Source organism: Sebastes fasciatus, chromosome 13 (assembly GCF_043250625.1).
Source record: "Sebastes fasciatus isolate fSebFas1 chromosome 13, fSebFas1.pri, whole genome shotgun sequence".
Lineage (NCBI taxonomy): Eukaryota > Metazoa > Chordata > Actinopteri > Perciformes > Sebastidae > Sebastes > Sebastes fasciatus.
Genome location: NC_133807.1, coordinates 25,278,159 through 25,296,466, shown reverse-complemented (window position 1 = coordinate 25,296,466; position 18,308 = coordinate 25,278,159). Strand labels below are relative to the sequence as shown.

Genomic DNA, 18,308 nt, shown 5'->3' with positions numbered 1-18,308 from the left:
TTAACAAATAGAGTGTGAGGGCAGAATAAATTGTTTGGAGGGTAACAGAAAGAGCACAGAAAAAGAGGTTAATGTAGACTGTTAGTACGGAGAAAAAACAAGCCGGATTATGGAGAGAGGATACTTAATATGCAGTCTTTGCAGTAGTAGATCTGTGTGAAACAGTTTGAACACACACTATAACCTGCACCTCAAGGCGATTGTACGATTATGATTCGCCGTAACTCGATTTGCTCGGTGGACGTTGTTTACATGATTTGTTTGATGCGAAGTAGCCGAGCCGAAAAACATCTTTTTTAGCACCACAAGGAGAAACTGAGTGTGTCCATGTTTTATTGTGATGATGAATTTACAGAACCCCGTAACACAGGCGCCGTCGCTCGCAGAGTTAGTAGGAACATGAAAGCCCCAAATTTTCCCTTTGTTTCCCTTTGTTTTACACCGCTAGCCATGCCGCTGTGTGCTTTGCACAGAATCAAAACACATGAAGAAATCAGAACGGAGGTGTACGCCAGCTAAAGATTGATTTCAGGGGTCAGGCAATTGAGTTATCCTTTCTTCAATCCTGGATTTAATTCAACTAAGGTAATCCAGTTAACATGTTTACATGACAGCTGCAATCATTAGAGTACTGCCCTAATCTGGTTATAATGAAGTTACTGGCATTCATGTAACCTCTCTGAGTGTAAAGTAGTTGTTGTAGTGTAAAAAAAAAAGAGGTGAAAATGCCGCATAGTGCTGAAGGTTAATGTTTCCTTGTGTGTCTCTAAAGGCAGGAAAGGAATTTCAGGCATCCACGATCGACACATTATGCTGTCAAGCAATGTTACACGGCTGCTGTTGACAATACAAAACACAATGAAATACAGTCAATGGTATTTCTTATAAAATGGAAGTACTTCACCATCCAAGGATTGTTCCTTGAGTATCTTCATTTGTTCATCTTATTTACTATATACACAGCAGAAATGCCAGTAGAATAGAGTGCTGCCCTTTGCATTTATTTGAACTCGTATGGTAATTATGACCTAAGCTGCGGTCCATGTCATATGATTAAATAAACACATGGAGTAGGAGTTAAAATCTCTGCTGTATTTCATTACATGGTTGAGTTTACCCTCCAGTAACAAGCTACCGCTGCTCTCGCTGGATCTACAATAGCTTTCAGGATCAACAATAATATATACAATAGCACACAGTAGTAGGATGCTACTGCAGACTACTAGACTTACATGCCAAGCCTCTGAAAGTCATCATTTTCTTTGCTGATGATCTCTCCCCGTGTACTTTAAAAGGATAGTTCGGGTGTTTTGAAGTGGGGTTATATGAGGTACTTATCTATAGTCAGTGTATTACCTACAGTAGATGAAGGTCGGCACGCCCCCAGTTTGGAGAAACAGACAATAGTTACCGCACAGAAGCAAAGCAATGTACTTCTGTTGACGGGGGCAGCAGCAAAACGGATAAAAAAATCAATGACAGTTTAAGTGTGCGCTATATTTAGAATAATTTCACCACTTTACCTTGCCATCAGATGGCCATTTTCGACAGGGAACTGAAGCTGTTGTATCCATCTATGCTCTCGCCCAAGCAACCAGACTCCATTGAAAAAAACTGTAAGTTTACCTTGCAGAACACAGGGGTTGCTGGTCTGCTGCTGCCGCGATCGATTAGTTTGTCTGTGACTTTGGTGAATCCAAACTAACCAAAGTCCCACAATAACACAAACAAACTAACCGATCGAGGCAGCGGTAGACCAGCAACACCCGTGTTCTGCGAGGTAAAATTAATAAAAGATTTCAATAGAGTCTGGTTGCTTTGGCGAAAGCATAGATAACAGCTTCAGTTTCCCGTCAGAAACATAGACTGTACAGCTGTCTTGTGGCAAGATAAACTGGTAAAAATATTCTAAATATAGCGTACACTTAAACTGATATTGATTTTTTTAGATGAGCCTTTCTTTTAGGTGGCTAAAATATGTTTTGCTGCCGGCCCCATCCACAGCACTACATCGCTTTGCTTCCGTGCAGTAACTCCTGTCTGCTTCTCCAAACTGGGGGCGTGCCGACTGTCATCTACTGTAGGTATTACAAGAGTTGTTCCAATAATGATACCAGTATTGGAAATAAGTCAGATACTTCCCAAAATTGGGTATCGGCGAATATGCCGGTCTATGCACCGATCCGATACCAGAAAAAAATTAACTTGTTTAACCGGAAATCAATTCTTCTTCTCCGCTCTAAAACAGTGGCCTTCACTGTGCTGTCGCCCTGAATGTATCATGACTGCCACTGGCAACTACTGTTTTAGAGCAGCAAAGAAGAACTGATTGCAGGTAGTTTGTCACAGCTGTTTAATAATAATAATAATAATAATTATAACTTAATTTTTTTTATCACGCTGGTATCGGATCAGTACTCGGTATCAGCCGATACAGCAAGTTCAGAGGAAAAATAGTATTGGAACATCTCTAGGTAATACACTGACTATGGAAAAGTACCTCATACAGCCCCACAACACCCGAACTATCCCTTTAAATATCCTTGTAGGATTACAGCCAGGACTGCACAATGTCCTGTGAATAGAACTAGCTCCGTGTTTGCGTGCAGCCAAATGACAGCTGAGATTCTCCTTTGTGTAATATCAACATCGGTGGTCTTCCAGTACACATGGAGTAGGGGGAAAGAGATGTGTGAAGCTTGTGTTTTTATCCATAATGAGCCTAAACAAACATCTTCAAACAAATGTTCTTCTTCCACATGCAGCCGAATCAGAAGAGACAGCTGTCAGAAAGCATCCATATCCATCCTGAGTTAGCTCTAATTGGAGAACTACTCTCCCTCCTCTGGCCCCGTTTGACAGATACTGCTCAATCACCACACCGGTGCCGAACACTGCTCCAGCCCTACAATATATATACAGTATATATATATACGGCCTGCAATTACAGCACTGCTGTTACACAATGATATCTGGCACAATGCAAACATGCAAGCGTTTAAGTGTGTGTTCACATGTGCATTAATGCTGAACGAGCATGTGCTGAGGCTGCATGTGATGTGTCATTTTATAACATACAGCAGCCCGCGTGCTTTTGCCTGGAGAGAAAATGAAAAGGGTATAAATTGTAAATGCTGCTTTTCCAATACAAGGGTGAAACCTGCAGTCCATAACAGATGCAATTACCAGTTCCGCAAATATACTGCGAGAGAGGGAGAGACACACAAACACCGCCTCATAAACACATACCTACATTATTTCGTACACACTGAATTAATCAGCTCTAAGACAAATAGCTGAATAAATAATGTGGATAACCAGATCAATATTGTACACTCAATTCATCTGAGTTCACAGAGATGTCAAATTCTGCATAGTTCCATGGCACACTGATTAAACTGGCACCACATTAATTCAGTAAATCAATAAAACCAATCTTTCAAATAAATCAAGTCGCATTGACGGCTTGAGCCAATTGGAGGGCAGGAACACATTAAAATTCCCTCGCTACGACTGCGTATCTGTGTCGTGCAGGCAGCACACTGATTTGCTGTGTGGATTCCACAATTTGTGGAATGAAAATGATTAATCCATGAAACAATAACAAGGGTGCCAAGAAGGCACATGGTAATTCTATAATGATCAAAGACTCAATTAAATCCTTTTCCATTCTGTTCCCTAAATGCTTCGTGTCTGTGGCTGCACAGCAAATGTGTGTGAGAGTGTGTGTGTGTGTGTGCCTTTGGTGGTCAGTTTATGATGTGTGTGTTTCTTTTTTTCTGTTTTCTTGGAGGTGACCAGAGGCTAAGCTGTGGTCTGGCAAGTGTCTTTTGTGGTCAGATGACGTATGACGTGTGGTTCATGTTCATACTCTAATAGCACCACAGGATAGTGCGATAGTAATCTGTATTGGATTATAAACGCATTTATATCCTGTCAAAACAAGCCTGTGTGTTTTATTGGAAATATGTCCATCACCATCCACTATTTAGCTTTTTTTTTTCAAATGAAAGCAGCAAAGCATTCAGCTGCTGCACTGCACTGTAGTGTTTTTTAAACGAGCGAATAAAAAAACTTCACATAACCAGGGAGGATATGCTGAGCGTGCATGGACATTTTTAGCAGAGTCTTACTTCACAGTGATACTGTTAAATCCACACCTGCATGCTAGTTGTTGACCACTGTGCAGCTTCACTGGAAAACACGGGGCTCCAGCCCCTTAATGGCGTGGGCTTCAACCACTTTATTTACCTTATATTAAGTAGTAGACAACAAAAAAATTGTTCTGCCAACTTGTTTTCTCAATATTATTGGAAGGTAGGTCATAGACAATGTGCCTGATAATGATATTCAAGAACATACGGACAAAATGCCTATATGATGTAACCTGTGGTAAAACACCACATCAATGGGTGCCCTGCTATTGATTCTACATTGTAACATGTAAAGTAGCAGGCTGCTCTCATAAACCGTTCGTAGCTTTACGAAAAAGTAATGCACTGTATTCATATTTATCCCACAAGATGAATTCATATGTAATCCACGTAATTGTGAACCAGGAAGTATAAAGAGCGTCAGACGTCGAGTAGGAAGGAGGTCGGGGTGGATGGGTGGATCAAAACAACATCCCAGGAGACCGGTGTTTGTACCCCGTGTGAATCCAGAAGTCAACGTTCATTTATTTGTCACGTAACTTCCGTACTTAAGTTATGCCACTTCCAGAGTTATTCACAATCTTTCCTAAACTTAACTAAGTAGTTTTTGTTTTCATGCAACTTCTGTACTTAATTTACACCACTTTCTTTGTTATTTTAACCCAAGCCACGATCTTTTCCTAAACCTTACTTAGTAGTTTTGTTGCCTAAACCTAACCAAGTCGATCTTTTCCTAAACCTAAGTAGTCTTATTTTTAAAAGATGGGAGCGGAATTTGACATGTACGTCACATGTTGCTGGACATTTGTAGGAAAACACACGAAAAATGAGGAATAACTTTTTGTAAGAAATCATAAGAACTGTTCTCTGAGTAAAGTAGTTAAGAGTCTTGAAAATGGGCAAAATATCTGAATTTCTGAATCACCAGTTAGTGGTGTTTATAAACCACTAACTTGATTTCCCCAACCAAACATTGGGGATTTTAACCATCGTTATCTGATTGCAAACCTAAATGTACCTGTGTACTGTGTAAATGAACCTCTGATGCTGATGTGTGTCCACCGATTATCTTGGCCCATTTACAGCGTGAATATAAGACCAAGTGTTGTAGTGGATTTATTCAAAAAGCAGGTAAAAGGTTAATACGCTGTTGCGCTCATTGACTTTTCCGCACGGTGTCAGAGAGGTGAAGCTATGATACCACAAGTGTGGGTAGTATTTTCCTGTGGTTTGTGTCCATATGTGCAGAGGAGCAGAGGGCATGAGGATTGGAGAGCAGCGGCACAGGGCAGTCTCAGGTGAGACGTGCATAGTCCCAACATAATTATAATCCTTAATTAATCCACTCCGGATGCACGCCCTCTCTCTCTCTCTCTCTCTCTCTCTCTCTCTCTCTCTCTCTCTCTCTCTCTCTCTCTCTCTCTCTCTCCTGAAGTTCATTGCTCTGGGTGTTTATGGACTTTTTCCATCATGGTGCACCTCCCCCCCCTTTCTGTCTCATCTGGCATCTGCCTATACTGTATGTATTATGCTCTAGGTGTTTTTGCAGCTGTTTATGAATATACGTGCCCTCTCACACCTCTGTGTAGGAGCTTCATCTCCCTCACCCTCCTCCTCCTCCCCTTCCTCCTCTCTCTTCTGTCTACCTGCTTCCCTCCAACTCCCATATTGGCAGATGGGCAAACAAGCAGCTTTCTTTGGCCCCGTGTTGTTTTCTTGGTGCTGCCTCTGCTCACGACGTACAGCACACTCACACAGAGGCGCACAAACACAAACATGCTCACACCGGTCCAACACCAGATACTCCGAGGGGAGTCCCGCTGACACAAATACAAACCCACTGGAGCCGTCCTCTGTGGAGTGACTCAGGTGAGTCTCAGGTGAACGTCACTGCTTGTAAGATGCCAGACAGGCAGACACACACACACACACACACACACACACACACACAGATGGAGCTCCTGTTTATATACACGTCTCTCCCAATTCTGCCGCCTGAGCGAGTGCGCTGATAGCTTAGACGAGTAGCTCCTGTATTAGTCATCGACTGTGAGGGGTCAGTGGCAGAAAGCGAGGAGTGGATCGTGTAAACGGAGGTGTAATGAAGGAACATTGGAGTCCTGTAGCAGCCGATGAAAGGCTTGTGCATGGCACTAAGCTGGAGGTAATGAGGACAAAGGTGTCAGTATTGACGCTGGTAGAAGTGAGAGCGCCAGGTGTGAGGACGGACGGACGGCGACGAAGACTACTACTCCTGCCATTACCGCTCAGTCTCCCGCTCTGCCCGCTCAGGCCGAGCCAATTAGAGGGGCTCATCCGCCACTCCGGCCTGCACCCTCCGTCAGGCTATCAGAAAAACATAAGGATTGATTGGACAAGCTATTAGGTCAATTGATCCCTGTTTCCTTTCATCTGTGCGCTCCTCCTTTTTCAGACAGGCAGATTGGACGTGGAAAGCTACTCCAATTACCTGACGACAAGGGTTTAACTAAGATAGCTCTTGGATGGATCTTCTCTCAATCCTTCTTCTTTCTTTTTAAGTCTCTCCCTTCCACTCTTCACTGATTTTAGTTTTTGTGTAAATTTTTCACACAAATTGCATCAAAAGATATCATAATCCTGCAGAAATAAAGTTGTTCTTCTTTGCTAGCAAGTTCTGAACATTAGGCTGAATTGTTATATCGAGTGATCAACGATCTAGGGCTGACCCGAATGCTTCGACCGTTGCCATGGTAATCGACGTCCAAATCAGTATTCGAATGCTTCATTTTTTGCTTTATTTAAAGTATGTAATATTAATGTATAAATCCACAAATAACCCATGAAATAAGGAATAATTCCACAACATTATTGATTATTCATATTCAACATTCATTATTACTAGTTATTCTCAGACGGATATCGCTGTTTGTTGTGTGTAGAGGTGCATGTGTGTACAGTAAGGCCAACATTATAAATAAGAGCTTGTTCTTAATTGATTTGACTGGTTGGATAAAGGTTAGATAAAAATTAAAAAAATAAAATAATGCGACAGTCCCGAAGCTTCGAATACTTTGGAATATTTCTCACTGAGGCTTCGGAGGCCAAAAAATTGTATTTGATCCAATGTCATCGATGCAAAGCGAAAATATCGATACACATCATCATCTTTATTTTGAAATTCCCACATTATATTTGTTATATATTTTTTTTATTAAAAAGAATAGTTTTTCATTTAATGTCTGGAAGTGCCCAGTAATAAAATTGTCAAATCATATTTTAGTTGCAGTTTGTGATGATATAAAGAAATCTGATTGTGTTAAATAGATTGATCACAAATCAAACCAAAGTCTTATCGAGGCAGACTTACTGTCCAAAGAATCAATATGAAACTTTAGATTTACACCTCTACTGAACATGTTGGCTTCCTGTTTCTGTAATGGCATTCATACATTTCTCTGATTGTAAATGTGCTTTGCTACAGGTGCAGAAGAATCCATCTCACAGTGTTGAGAGCACCTTTTGCCATTATACAACCTTTGGCAGGAACTTCCGTAGCTAATTTCCTAAAATGGCAGACGACAAGCAGAGTAAGATTATATTGATTTGTGATCATTATTCCCAAGTGCCTTCGATATTGTATCTTGGCACCGGGCCTTTAAAACCCTATTAAATACATGTTAAGAAATGAAAACCGACAAACACGGAGTGAGCTGATAACCGGTATTTGAAGTTGCTTTTGACAACATGAATAGGGAAATCAGGCGAGCTCATAAAGGGCAATCAAAGCCGACCATTACAAAACAGCGGTTAGAATTTGGTCGTCAAAACGGCAGTGACTCACTATTTAAACGCCAATTCAGAGTCCCCCTTCCCTCCTGACGAATCTGTGTAAAACCGAATGAATTGCTGGTGAGGCTGATTGGTCACATTGATTGAGCATCAGTGAGTCTTTTCACTGCTGTACACCAAGTCGTCTCTCAGTCGATAGACACAACCCAAATACACCAGGCACTCAATCCAATGTGTTGCTACATGGGCCCATCCAGCTAATTTAACACCCACTCAATTTATGAAAAAGAGTCCTCATCGATTTTCTCTGTTCATGTGCTCTTGTTGCTCCGGCTCATTTTCGCCACGCCGGCGCCTACACGTGCTCGAGCCTGGCAGCAATTGAATTGAATTAGCGTGTGGTAGGGTTCCTATAAGATTGGCATCTCAAAGCCCACACCTTCAGTGTTTCTGTAGAGCCTGCAGTTACAGACCGGCAACATTCACAGAGAACGCCACAGCACAAAGGCCACAATCTTCAAAATGGACGCACGCTGCCCCTTCGCCCACCAGCAGCAAAGATAATTTCTACTTGGTTCCCCCTTCTTGCTATTGTACTCTGCACTCTATTCTATTCCTCGCCTTATCCCCCTCTTTCCAATCCATTATTGCGCGTTCATGCTCCCAAAATGTAATCTACCATTTAAGTGGAAAACAGCCAACACATTACGAAAAGCCTTAGAAAACATAATAGGGTATTTTTGATTGCAATAATTAGTCCAACAACAGCTGTTTAAAACCATTTCCAGTGTGTTTTGTCGTCGGTGGTAAAACACTGAACCACAATAGCCGTCATTATAATCATAATGGCTTTCCTGTCAAGACAAGCCTTATCAGGCTGGTGACAACCACAGAGCTGCCACCGGCAGGTAAACAGTGCTGCCTACGAAGGGAAGCAGCGAGGAAAAGCTACCTGGCACTACACGACAAACTGTTTCTAGGTCAGTCCAGTGAGAAACGTCCCTACAGAGACATAGCATTTTGACATAACTGTAAAGGGCATACAGTAAATGATGCATGCATCTTAAGGCTGTGTATATATAGTGCTACAGGAATGAGTCCTAAAACCCAGAGGTGAGTTGGCAATTTAGCACTTTTGGTTCCCTCGACCTGGAAGTCAATGGGTTTTTAGTTAGATGTCTGAAATAAGGTCTGTGGTTAACACAAGCTGAAGACATTTTAACGTTTTGTTCTACGACATAAAATACGTCAATAAATATCCCACTAGTGAATTTTTAAGCTTTTATCACTTTAAAAAGGCGACTAAATGAGACTACTAAACGTCATCACGCCGACTCGTCCACTTTCACAGCCTTGTTGTGTATATTCGTGCTCATGTGACCTTTGACCTTTTCTTACACATAATGCATCCTAGCCCCATCCATCACTGGAAACCTCCACACTGATGATTAAATATGTGGAAGAGAGCTCACTGGTCACCCACTAAAAAGAAACTACAATTGACAATTTGAATCTCCAACCAATTCTGATAATAGTATGAACCAATAGGTATCCGTTTTGTTGCAAATTTGCAATGATGGTGATGGTGCGGCAAATGTTGTGGTAAAGGTCGCAGCTAGAAGCCCAGCTATATCAACATGATTTTGAGTGCAATGTCAAAATGACATTTTGAAAAGAAACAAAAAATAGATATCTAGATACAATTCAATCTTACAAAGGGTTGTTTTGAACGGATTATATTTGCAAATAATCTTCAGAATTCAGACGATAAATCAATATGATTATTCAGAATAAATTCCCCTCTACTGTACAATGGACCACAAGAAGCCGGGGAACGGCAGACTAGCTAGTTGTAATCGGATATCATATCTGGGAGACTTTAATCATCAAAAGACAATGATGAGATTAAGTTTACCATCAGAATATATACAGTACTGCCGTACCAACGTAGAAGTCATCCGTTCTGTACCGGCAACAAAGATTCTCCAATCATTCCCTCCTGGAGGTCTAACCAGCGTACAGTGGCAGCATGTGTGTACAGTATAGGCAAAGTAACAGTGTGTGTGAGACTACATCAGTAAACATCTGGACATGCTGAATATATGGGGGGCGTACTGCAATTTTAACTTTACATCGAAATTTGAAAATGATTTATCTACTATTAAACAGACACAGGATCGACGCTGTCACTGCGAGTTGACGACTGCAAACCTGAATCTATTCGTACAGGTTTTCCTCGTAAGACGAACACAAAGGAAACGCGATGGAGGGAAAAAATCCAGTGGCTACGTACTGGATTTTGTGCTGTGTAGCTGTAGCTGAATGTGTGCAGGTTTATAGTCATTCGTTGTCCGTTTCTGTATCGTGTGCTAAAATTTAACTGCAGCATGTTTTTCTCTGGATTTTGCATCGTTGCATTGGAATTTAAGAAAAACCTACACTTGAGTTGACTGAAATGCTGCTTTAACTCCTCCTTTTCTTATCTATAATGGTCTTTTTTTTACATTTTTATTAAAACTGATCAGGTAAAAAAAAATAGAAAATATAAGTGAATCGTGGATTTTGTGAATTCTTACAGCCGTAGCACAGTATAATCAGCTTCTCTCTCCCTTTTCAATGATGTTATTTGTTCCCCCGAAGCCCATTGCAACTGTAGAATAACGCGCTGCTACTAAAAAAAAAACCCCGCTCATTTTCATTTCACACCATCCTATGCGTGAATAAAAGATGCCCGTGTCCTTCACAGGTTAAGGCCGAGTCTCCATTACAGTGTCAAAATCAACAAATCCTTTATTGACATGTAGCATTCAATATGTGCCCCTCGCTGTAATTAATAACCATGCCGCGAGAGACATTGTGCGATGTTATATCAAAAGCTTTCAGCGTGAATGTTATTCTCACATTATTCTTTGGAGCAGCATAGCGTGCGATGCATTTAGCTGTCCTGAGGGTGTGAAACATCATAGGTCATTTTTTGAAATTCATAGCAGTGCTGTATCTTTCTGCTTATTTTCTATTAACATATTCAGTTAGTCAGCCTTGTCAAAGCGCTATAGGGGGCTGCATACATATTGCATAAAGGAGATGCAAAGGAAACATACGAGTAATCACTTTGCAGACAGAGCTCTGCTATTCTTATTCATAAAAAATAGCTTGTGTGTGCGTGCATATGCACTGTATGAAAGGATGAGTGTGTGCATTTGTCGTGTGCACCAAACACATTTTTTTAAACTAAATGCATGTGACGAGTCAGAATAATTCTGTGCAGAGACCAGGCAGGTTGTGTATACAGGAAATCTTCAGCAGAATAATATGGCCGTCGAGTCCTGACCACAGCGTTGCAAAGCCTCCCAAAAAAAAACGCTCAATCCCACTGAAATAAATCTAATCACGATTAGTGACTTATTAAAAGTCTGACGATCATTAATGCCATGCTAATGTATGACTATTATTCACCCATTGAAAGGCGAGAATAATTTTTCTGATGGTGATGTGACACGCAGACAAGGGGGAAATAAATCCTTCTGTCTTCCCGGGGAGAGTGTTTGGCAGTAAACCAATTCCAAGTCTGGCTTCTTGAATGCCCAGATAACGCAATCAGACAGTTGCAATATTGCTGTTTTACCACCTGAAGAATTTGAATTTCATTCAGCCCCTTCAGAATAGTAGACATGCCAATTTTTCCCCAAGAATTGGCAGGACAAACACAATGCACCCCGGTGAAATGAGGAAAAAGGCTTACCAGCAGAAAAAAATAACTGTTTTTCAGGCTCTTTCATGTGTGCCTCCTCGGGTTCAGTTTTATCATAATAACACACCAAGAAGAAGAAAAGGTTTAATTTCTTCCACAACGCAGGCTGACTTTTTATTAGATGTTTTATTATTAAATTGGGAATTAGTTCAGAATAGTAACAATATGAAAGCGCCTCAGTTTTCATGAGCATGACGGGGTCACATTTGATCAAATTTGGATTACTTGGGAGGATTTTTTCTTGCTTGTTGTTTTACGCTGATGCATTTATTATTGAAGACATGACCAGGATGGCTATTTCCATACACGTCCTCTAATTGGGATTTCACATAAATCATCTTGTTAGGGGACCACATTCCTCAAAGAGAGCAGCTGGCCTATAGGTGATGACTTGATGGGATTAATGGTGTAGTCTGGGACATTGGGGATTGGGCAGAGGAGTTCACTTTAAGGCAGCACACTTCGCTCTGATGCATTTCTCTTCTTCTAATAGTCAATGAGGTGCTTCATTTCTTTCTCTCTTTTTGGAAGGAGCTCCAGTGAGAGGGGTGTTTGCTAAAAAATCACACATGAAGCCAACATCCCAGGACATGTTGGCTACTTTTTCCTTATTTTTTTCCTGGTGAACAAGGAAAGAATTAGTTCACCACTTGGGTTTTTTCCAGTGTCACTTGATTTGCCAAATTTCTTCCACTTTGCTTTTTTGGAAAACTAGAGGCTATTTTTCCCCCCTTCTACCCAGACTGTATATTAATCAAAAATGCCCAAATCTTTTTAGTGTGCAGGCCACGGTGCAATGCATAAAGGCCCACAAACAGGAGTCCTTGCTCTCAAATGTAAAGCATCCAGCACAGCATTTAACATATGAAGCTGTTGACGCACAAACTCCTTATATCTGTCAAAAGGATCAGATATTAATAAATAAATCAGCTTACACGCCTGAACACCTCACACAGCCTGATCCTGGGAACCCGTGGTGGTGCACATTACACGCTATTATTGTCGCACTGGTGTCATATTAAGAACACATATATATATAAAAATAAATATATATATATATATATATATATATATAAGATGAAAACTGCTGCTTGGCTCCTACCTTGATTCCTCCCAATCTCCTTGGTTGCTCAGTGTGTCTCATTCATTCTTGCCTCCTCACTTCTCCTCCTCCTCCTCTCTGGTTATCACTCGTTTTCTCCTCTCTGGTCCCGTCTTCGTGCGGATGCATAAGAATTAAAAATTAATAGCCTGCTATCTTAAAGACAAACCGACGAGAAAAAAAAAATCCACCCGATTTAAAAAAACCAAAAACAATGTGATAAAAAGGCAGAGAGAGACAGTGATGGAGAGAAATCCTCACGGACAGAGCAGATTCTCACGAAAATGCGCCCGTGTGGGCATCAAAATAAATAACAGCGACGACATCATTGTCCTGCTGAACAACTGCGATAACATGCGACAACGTTAAGCTGTGAATGTCAAAGCTGGAGAGGTTGAATATGAAGCTCAAGTTGTGTAGTCGTCCGTCGGTGAGCGAATGTGCCACCGTTTGCAAAACCGTCTGCGTAACACAAATCTTCTTGGATGATTCTCTGCTGTGTATGTGCGTCCTTTTCTCAAACTCTTCACCTTCATGTGATGTAGTCTCACTCACAAAATCAAAAGCAGCTCTAAATCACCCGTTGGAAGTGGGATAGTGTGCACAGGCCATCTGCGGGTATCTGTTGTGCGTCCTGACGCACCGAGCGGATCACTCGTCTCTAGTCTCCCAGGCAGCGCGCAGCTCTCTCATCAGGACCATTCACATTCACACGCTACATCTCGACCACTGCAGTTCTGCATCAGGCCTATTACAACCTATAGCGCATTCATCATCGCCCTTTCACGCACAGTTTGGTGGCCTAAAACACAGTTTGAAGACAGTTTTTATAACCAACCCAGACTTAGAGCAGGAAATAATGTCCCACTTTCTGCCCGCCCACTACAGTTACATTGCTCCCCCTGTGTAACACTACACTGTTCAGAATTTCCCTGTAAAATAACAGTAAAGAACTGGCAGCAGGGTTGCCTTTATGTTACTGTAAAATGAACATTATTATACTGTCGCTGAAATTTACAGCTTTGTACTGTTAATGAAAAATACAGTTTGAACTTTATTAATTTCACAATATTTTACAGTTAATTTACTGTTTAAAGATACATTATATAGCTGTTTTTCACCTTTCTTTTACATTATCTTACTGATTTGATTTAATGCACTATTTAGGTTGTATTTTTTACATACATTTGAATAAGCATTATTTTTTGCCTAAATGAACAGACTTAGCAGGTTACAGACATAGGAATAGTCACACTAAATACAATTAAAGGCTCTTGTTAGGAAAAAGACTATAATAGACTTGTTGACACTTTTCCCAAAATGTGTGTCTCTAGCTACAAGTACAGAATGCAACCATAACAACATGTGAGTGAAGAACAGAGCTAATTCACTGATTTTACAATCATGTACAATGTACAAGCCTCACATGTGCAGATCAGGTCCCAGAATTAAAACAATACTGCATGAAACTGTTACTGATGATACTTTAGACAGTTGATCAGCAGTAAAGTGATGTTTTTTAAGAATGCATTATAGTTCAGTTAAAAAACGGCCTATGAACGATGTATTAACAGTAAAGCACTGTTTTTAGCAATAACAGGTTAATACTGTTGAAATCCTGCTGTAAATTAACAGCACTTGTTTAAAGTGTAGCACTTTCTTTCTTTCTTTCTTTCTTTCTTTCTTTCTTTTTAGTTTCCTAACTCAGACATCCTTGAACTAGTCATCTGTGGTTTCCCTGCAAAAAGAGTTTAAATTCACTGGTGTAATTCTCCAGAAGTACCGGCCCCCCACTGTTATATCCCAACTCACTGTGACACATACAGTATATTACTCTATAACTCTTCTCAGATGTAGTTTCTTAAGATATATTTTTTAAATCAAAATACAGCCAGCACTCTAACGCAACTACAGGGCTGCAACTCACGATTATTGTCATTGTCGATTATTTTCTTGATTAGTTGTTTGGTCTATAAAATGTCAGAAAATTGTGAAAAATGTCATTAGTGTTTCCCAAAGCCCAAGATGACGTCCTCAAATGTCTTGTTTAGTCTTCAACTCAGAGATATTCAGTTTACTGTCATAGAGGAGTAAAGAAACCAGAACATTTTCACATTTAAGAAGCTGGAGTCAAAGAATTTTTTTCTTTAAAAATCAAACCACAGCCGATTAATTCAATAGTTGACAACAATCAATTAATCGTTGCAGATCTAAATGCAGCTATTTACTATGTGTTTCACTGGAAAAAAAAAATCTTCAGGTTTCTGAAAAAGTAGACAACATTTCATAAAACAGAGCCGTGGCCTCATGTTGTATAGCAGTGATTCTCAAAGTGGGGTCCGGGGTCCCCCAGGGGATTGTAGCACTCCGCCAGGGGGTCCGATACATTCATTCAGTAAATATTTACATTTTTAAATCTATAATAGTTCATAGATTACTTTCTAATCTAACACATCTATAATCCTCTTAGAATCTGCAAATATGTTTAATACATGTATAATATCTTTCTTACGCATTTCTCCTGTGTTGTTTTTTCACATAACTAAGACTAGAAGTGTATTGTATGTACAGTATATTAAAAAGATCCAACCATTTTCATACAGTACATGTTTACTCAGTGAATTAATAGATAAAGCCATAACGATAATAGCCATGTTTCCATTCACATATTTTTTGTGCACATTTTGAAGGATAGTTGTATGGAAACAGCAAACTTCGATAAACCTCCTTAATTGCGGAAAAAAACGTTTTTACGCTCGCTTGAGGAGGTTTTTGCCGCCATCGAAAAAGAGTTGATGAGCTAAATGTGTAATTGAAACGACTTCGCCGAATAAATTCTGATGCAGTCTCATGTTAACTGATCAGCTGTTTCCGCTGTCGGCATCTCAGATATTCCCATAACGTGTGAATGGTCGTCTTTGTCTCTTGACAACTTGAAACATAGCCAATACTAGCTGACATGAAAGAACAATTAAAACTTGTCCAATTCCTGAAGACCTCTCTCCATGTTTCTATCATAGATGGTTAGATGGCCAAGCCAACCTGTTTTGTTTCCGTTCGCGACCTCTACTTCTTCTTCTACTCTGTTTACTGTTGGATTACAGCCATGCATAGCCTACAGCGCCACCTTCTGACCAAACTACGCTTTAGCCTAGTTTATTCGCTCCAAACCAGTTGATGGAAACGCGCCCAATTCCCATTTCTTTTTTTGCAACATTTCAAAAGTTCGCTTAAAATGCGCTTGACAATTGAATGGAAACAAACCGCAACAACTACAACAACTCATCTGTATTATGAGACTAAATCACTTAAGTGCACCATCTTGAATTCATCTCAATGGGCTTTTCATATTGTTTCATTAGTTTTACAGCACTACAGGCAATGTGTAATGTCAAAGCATTCATTCTCAGAGGGGATAAAATCCTTCTAAGATAGTTTGCTTTCCTCTGTGTGCACAGGCACAGATGGATTTTTCTAAAGATTATTTTTCTGACGGACAAGGTGCTGACGAATCAAGATGACGGGGCTGAAGGACTGTCATAAATTGGCAGTTCAGGGGCTCTTCGGGATGCTCACAAGAGAGAGCGAAACCGGAGAAATAATCTGAGGAATACAAAGTTAAGAACAAGTTAAAACCCTTAACTGTAACATGGTTTAGCTGCTGTAGAGCACACGCAAGACGCTCTATGAGAGAGTGAGTCAGGGGATGACACACAGCAACAGTTTCAAGTGGAGTTGGAACTCCCAGCATTGGAAGTACATGTTAATCCTGAACTACCAGCATGCACCACTCTAAGTCTGGTTTCTCACTCCCAGTTTTCTCCTGGAGGTATAAATAGAAAACTGGCGAGAAGCCACTTATTCTACTGTATGTTAAAACACAGTGGCAGTGCAGGTTGGTGCTATACCGCGCAAAGTAATTGACAAATCAATGATTCACTTACTTACAATAGTAATTAGCTATCTTGTCTTCTTTCTCTCATCACTTATCGGACACATCACAGGGTCTATATATGTACTTTATACAAGAATAGCCGGTAACACTTCATTTTTACAAGTCCGCAAATTTCATGGTAATTAGTTGATAATTATCAAGTAACCTATTTGAAATTTATTTTGAATTACTGCCAAATTACCCCAATATTTACCTCAAAATTTATTGAAAATTACTTTATTATAAACATTATTTAATACTTATATTCCGCTATTTCCAATTTCAAATAGGTTACTTTCTAATTATCACCTAATTACCATGAAATTTGTGGACCTGTAAAATGAAGCTACATACTAAACCATATTATATGATACACGGTGCTGTAGAGTGCTCACAGGCTACATACTCTATGTCATTTATTTCCACTGCATCATTGATGCTACATGCACATTATATCAGATGTGTCATGTGCGGTATTGGGCTTATCATATACAGTACCGTACTGCATCAACATAATAGCACAGGGGAATGTGTAGCAGTGGGAGGAAGTAATATACAGCTATGATAATATTTTATATTAGTAGGTTCGGTGCATTGAGTGCATTCATATATACATACAGTGCATACACACACACACTCACACATCCAGAAATATTCAAACATACCCATTGTTACCCTGGCAGTGCAGTACAAGAGTCTAGGCCAGCACTCACATTATAGTAAAGTGGTTAAGATTAGCCTGCCTGTTTTCATATAGAACATCATAATCAGAATAGACTGGTGCAGAGGATTTCTACAACTGTCTACTTCCTAAATCCTTCCCCATTACCTTCTCACTAGCACCCTTATGCTGTATTCACACCAAACATGAGGCGAAAATGTGCTTTGCGCGAGTTTGACCACCGGGATCATTTGTGTTCACCAGCCACGGCCAAAATAACCACTATTGCTGCCTTGTACATGTTATGAAAGTCTCAGATACTTCGGAAAACCAAACGCTGTGGTATATCGGTTCATAACATCACCTGGCGGCGCTCGGTGAATGTCACCGAGCTGTAATCACTATGTTTAACAAGCCACACGCTGCTACAGCGGCATTAACCCAAGATAAACGGGTTGTGCTGTATGTAACTACATAATGATGCAGATTTGTAAAAAGTCAGAATTTATGCTTTGTCAGGTCTGTCCGCAAGACGACAAACAAACAACTTTTAAAATGCTTATTTTCTGAATGGAGTTTGGATCGATCAGTGCCAGGCTATGCAGCTGCTCCATCAACATTCAACATAACATCTCTAGGCATAAATACGGCAGTGAGGTTGTTGATTATACCGTAGACAGTGTGTGGGTTATACACATACATTTATACACAGAGTTTTGTCCGGTCTCTGTATAAATATTCGTAGAGCTCTGGGTGTCCACAGAGCTGCAGTATTGTTTTCCTCCATTTCTGATTCAACAACGAAGAGAATATCAACGCTGATAGGCTTTTGTGACACAGAGTCAAGTGAATTTCTCGCAGGAGTTGAAATATTTCAACTGTTGTGGTGCAAACTTGCATCTGTTCGCCTCTTTTCATTGACTTCGTATGTAATC

General features: G+C 40.3%; 1 protein-coding gene across 8 annotated transcripts in view; it reads left to right on the top strand.

Annotated features, from left to right (window-relative positions):
* The window catches only part of adgre5a (adhesion G protein-coupled receptor E5a), a 219,560-nt gene that overhangs the window by 105,030 nt on the left and 96,222 nt on the right, over window positions 1–18,308 (top strand). For 2 of the 8 annotated variants that reach the window (XM_074656443.1, XM_074656439.1), the window contains exon 3: window positions 7,618–7,723. The exons of the other annotated variants lie outside the window; for them this stretch is intronic. The gene's annotated coding sequence lies outside the window, so the exon portion shown is untranslated. The remainder of the gene's footprint in view (window positions 1–7,617; window positions 7,724–18,308) is intronic. 8 annotated transcript variants of the gene reach the window in all.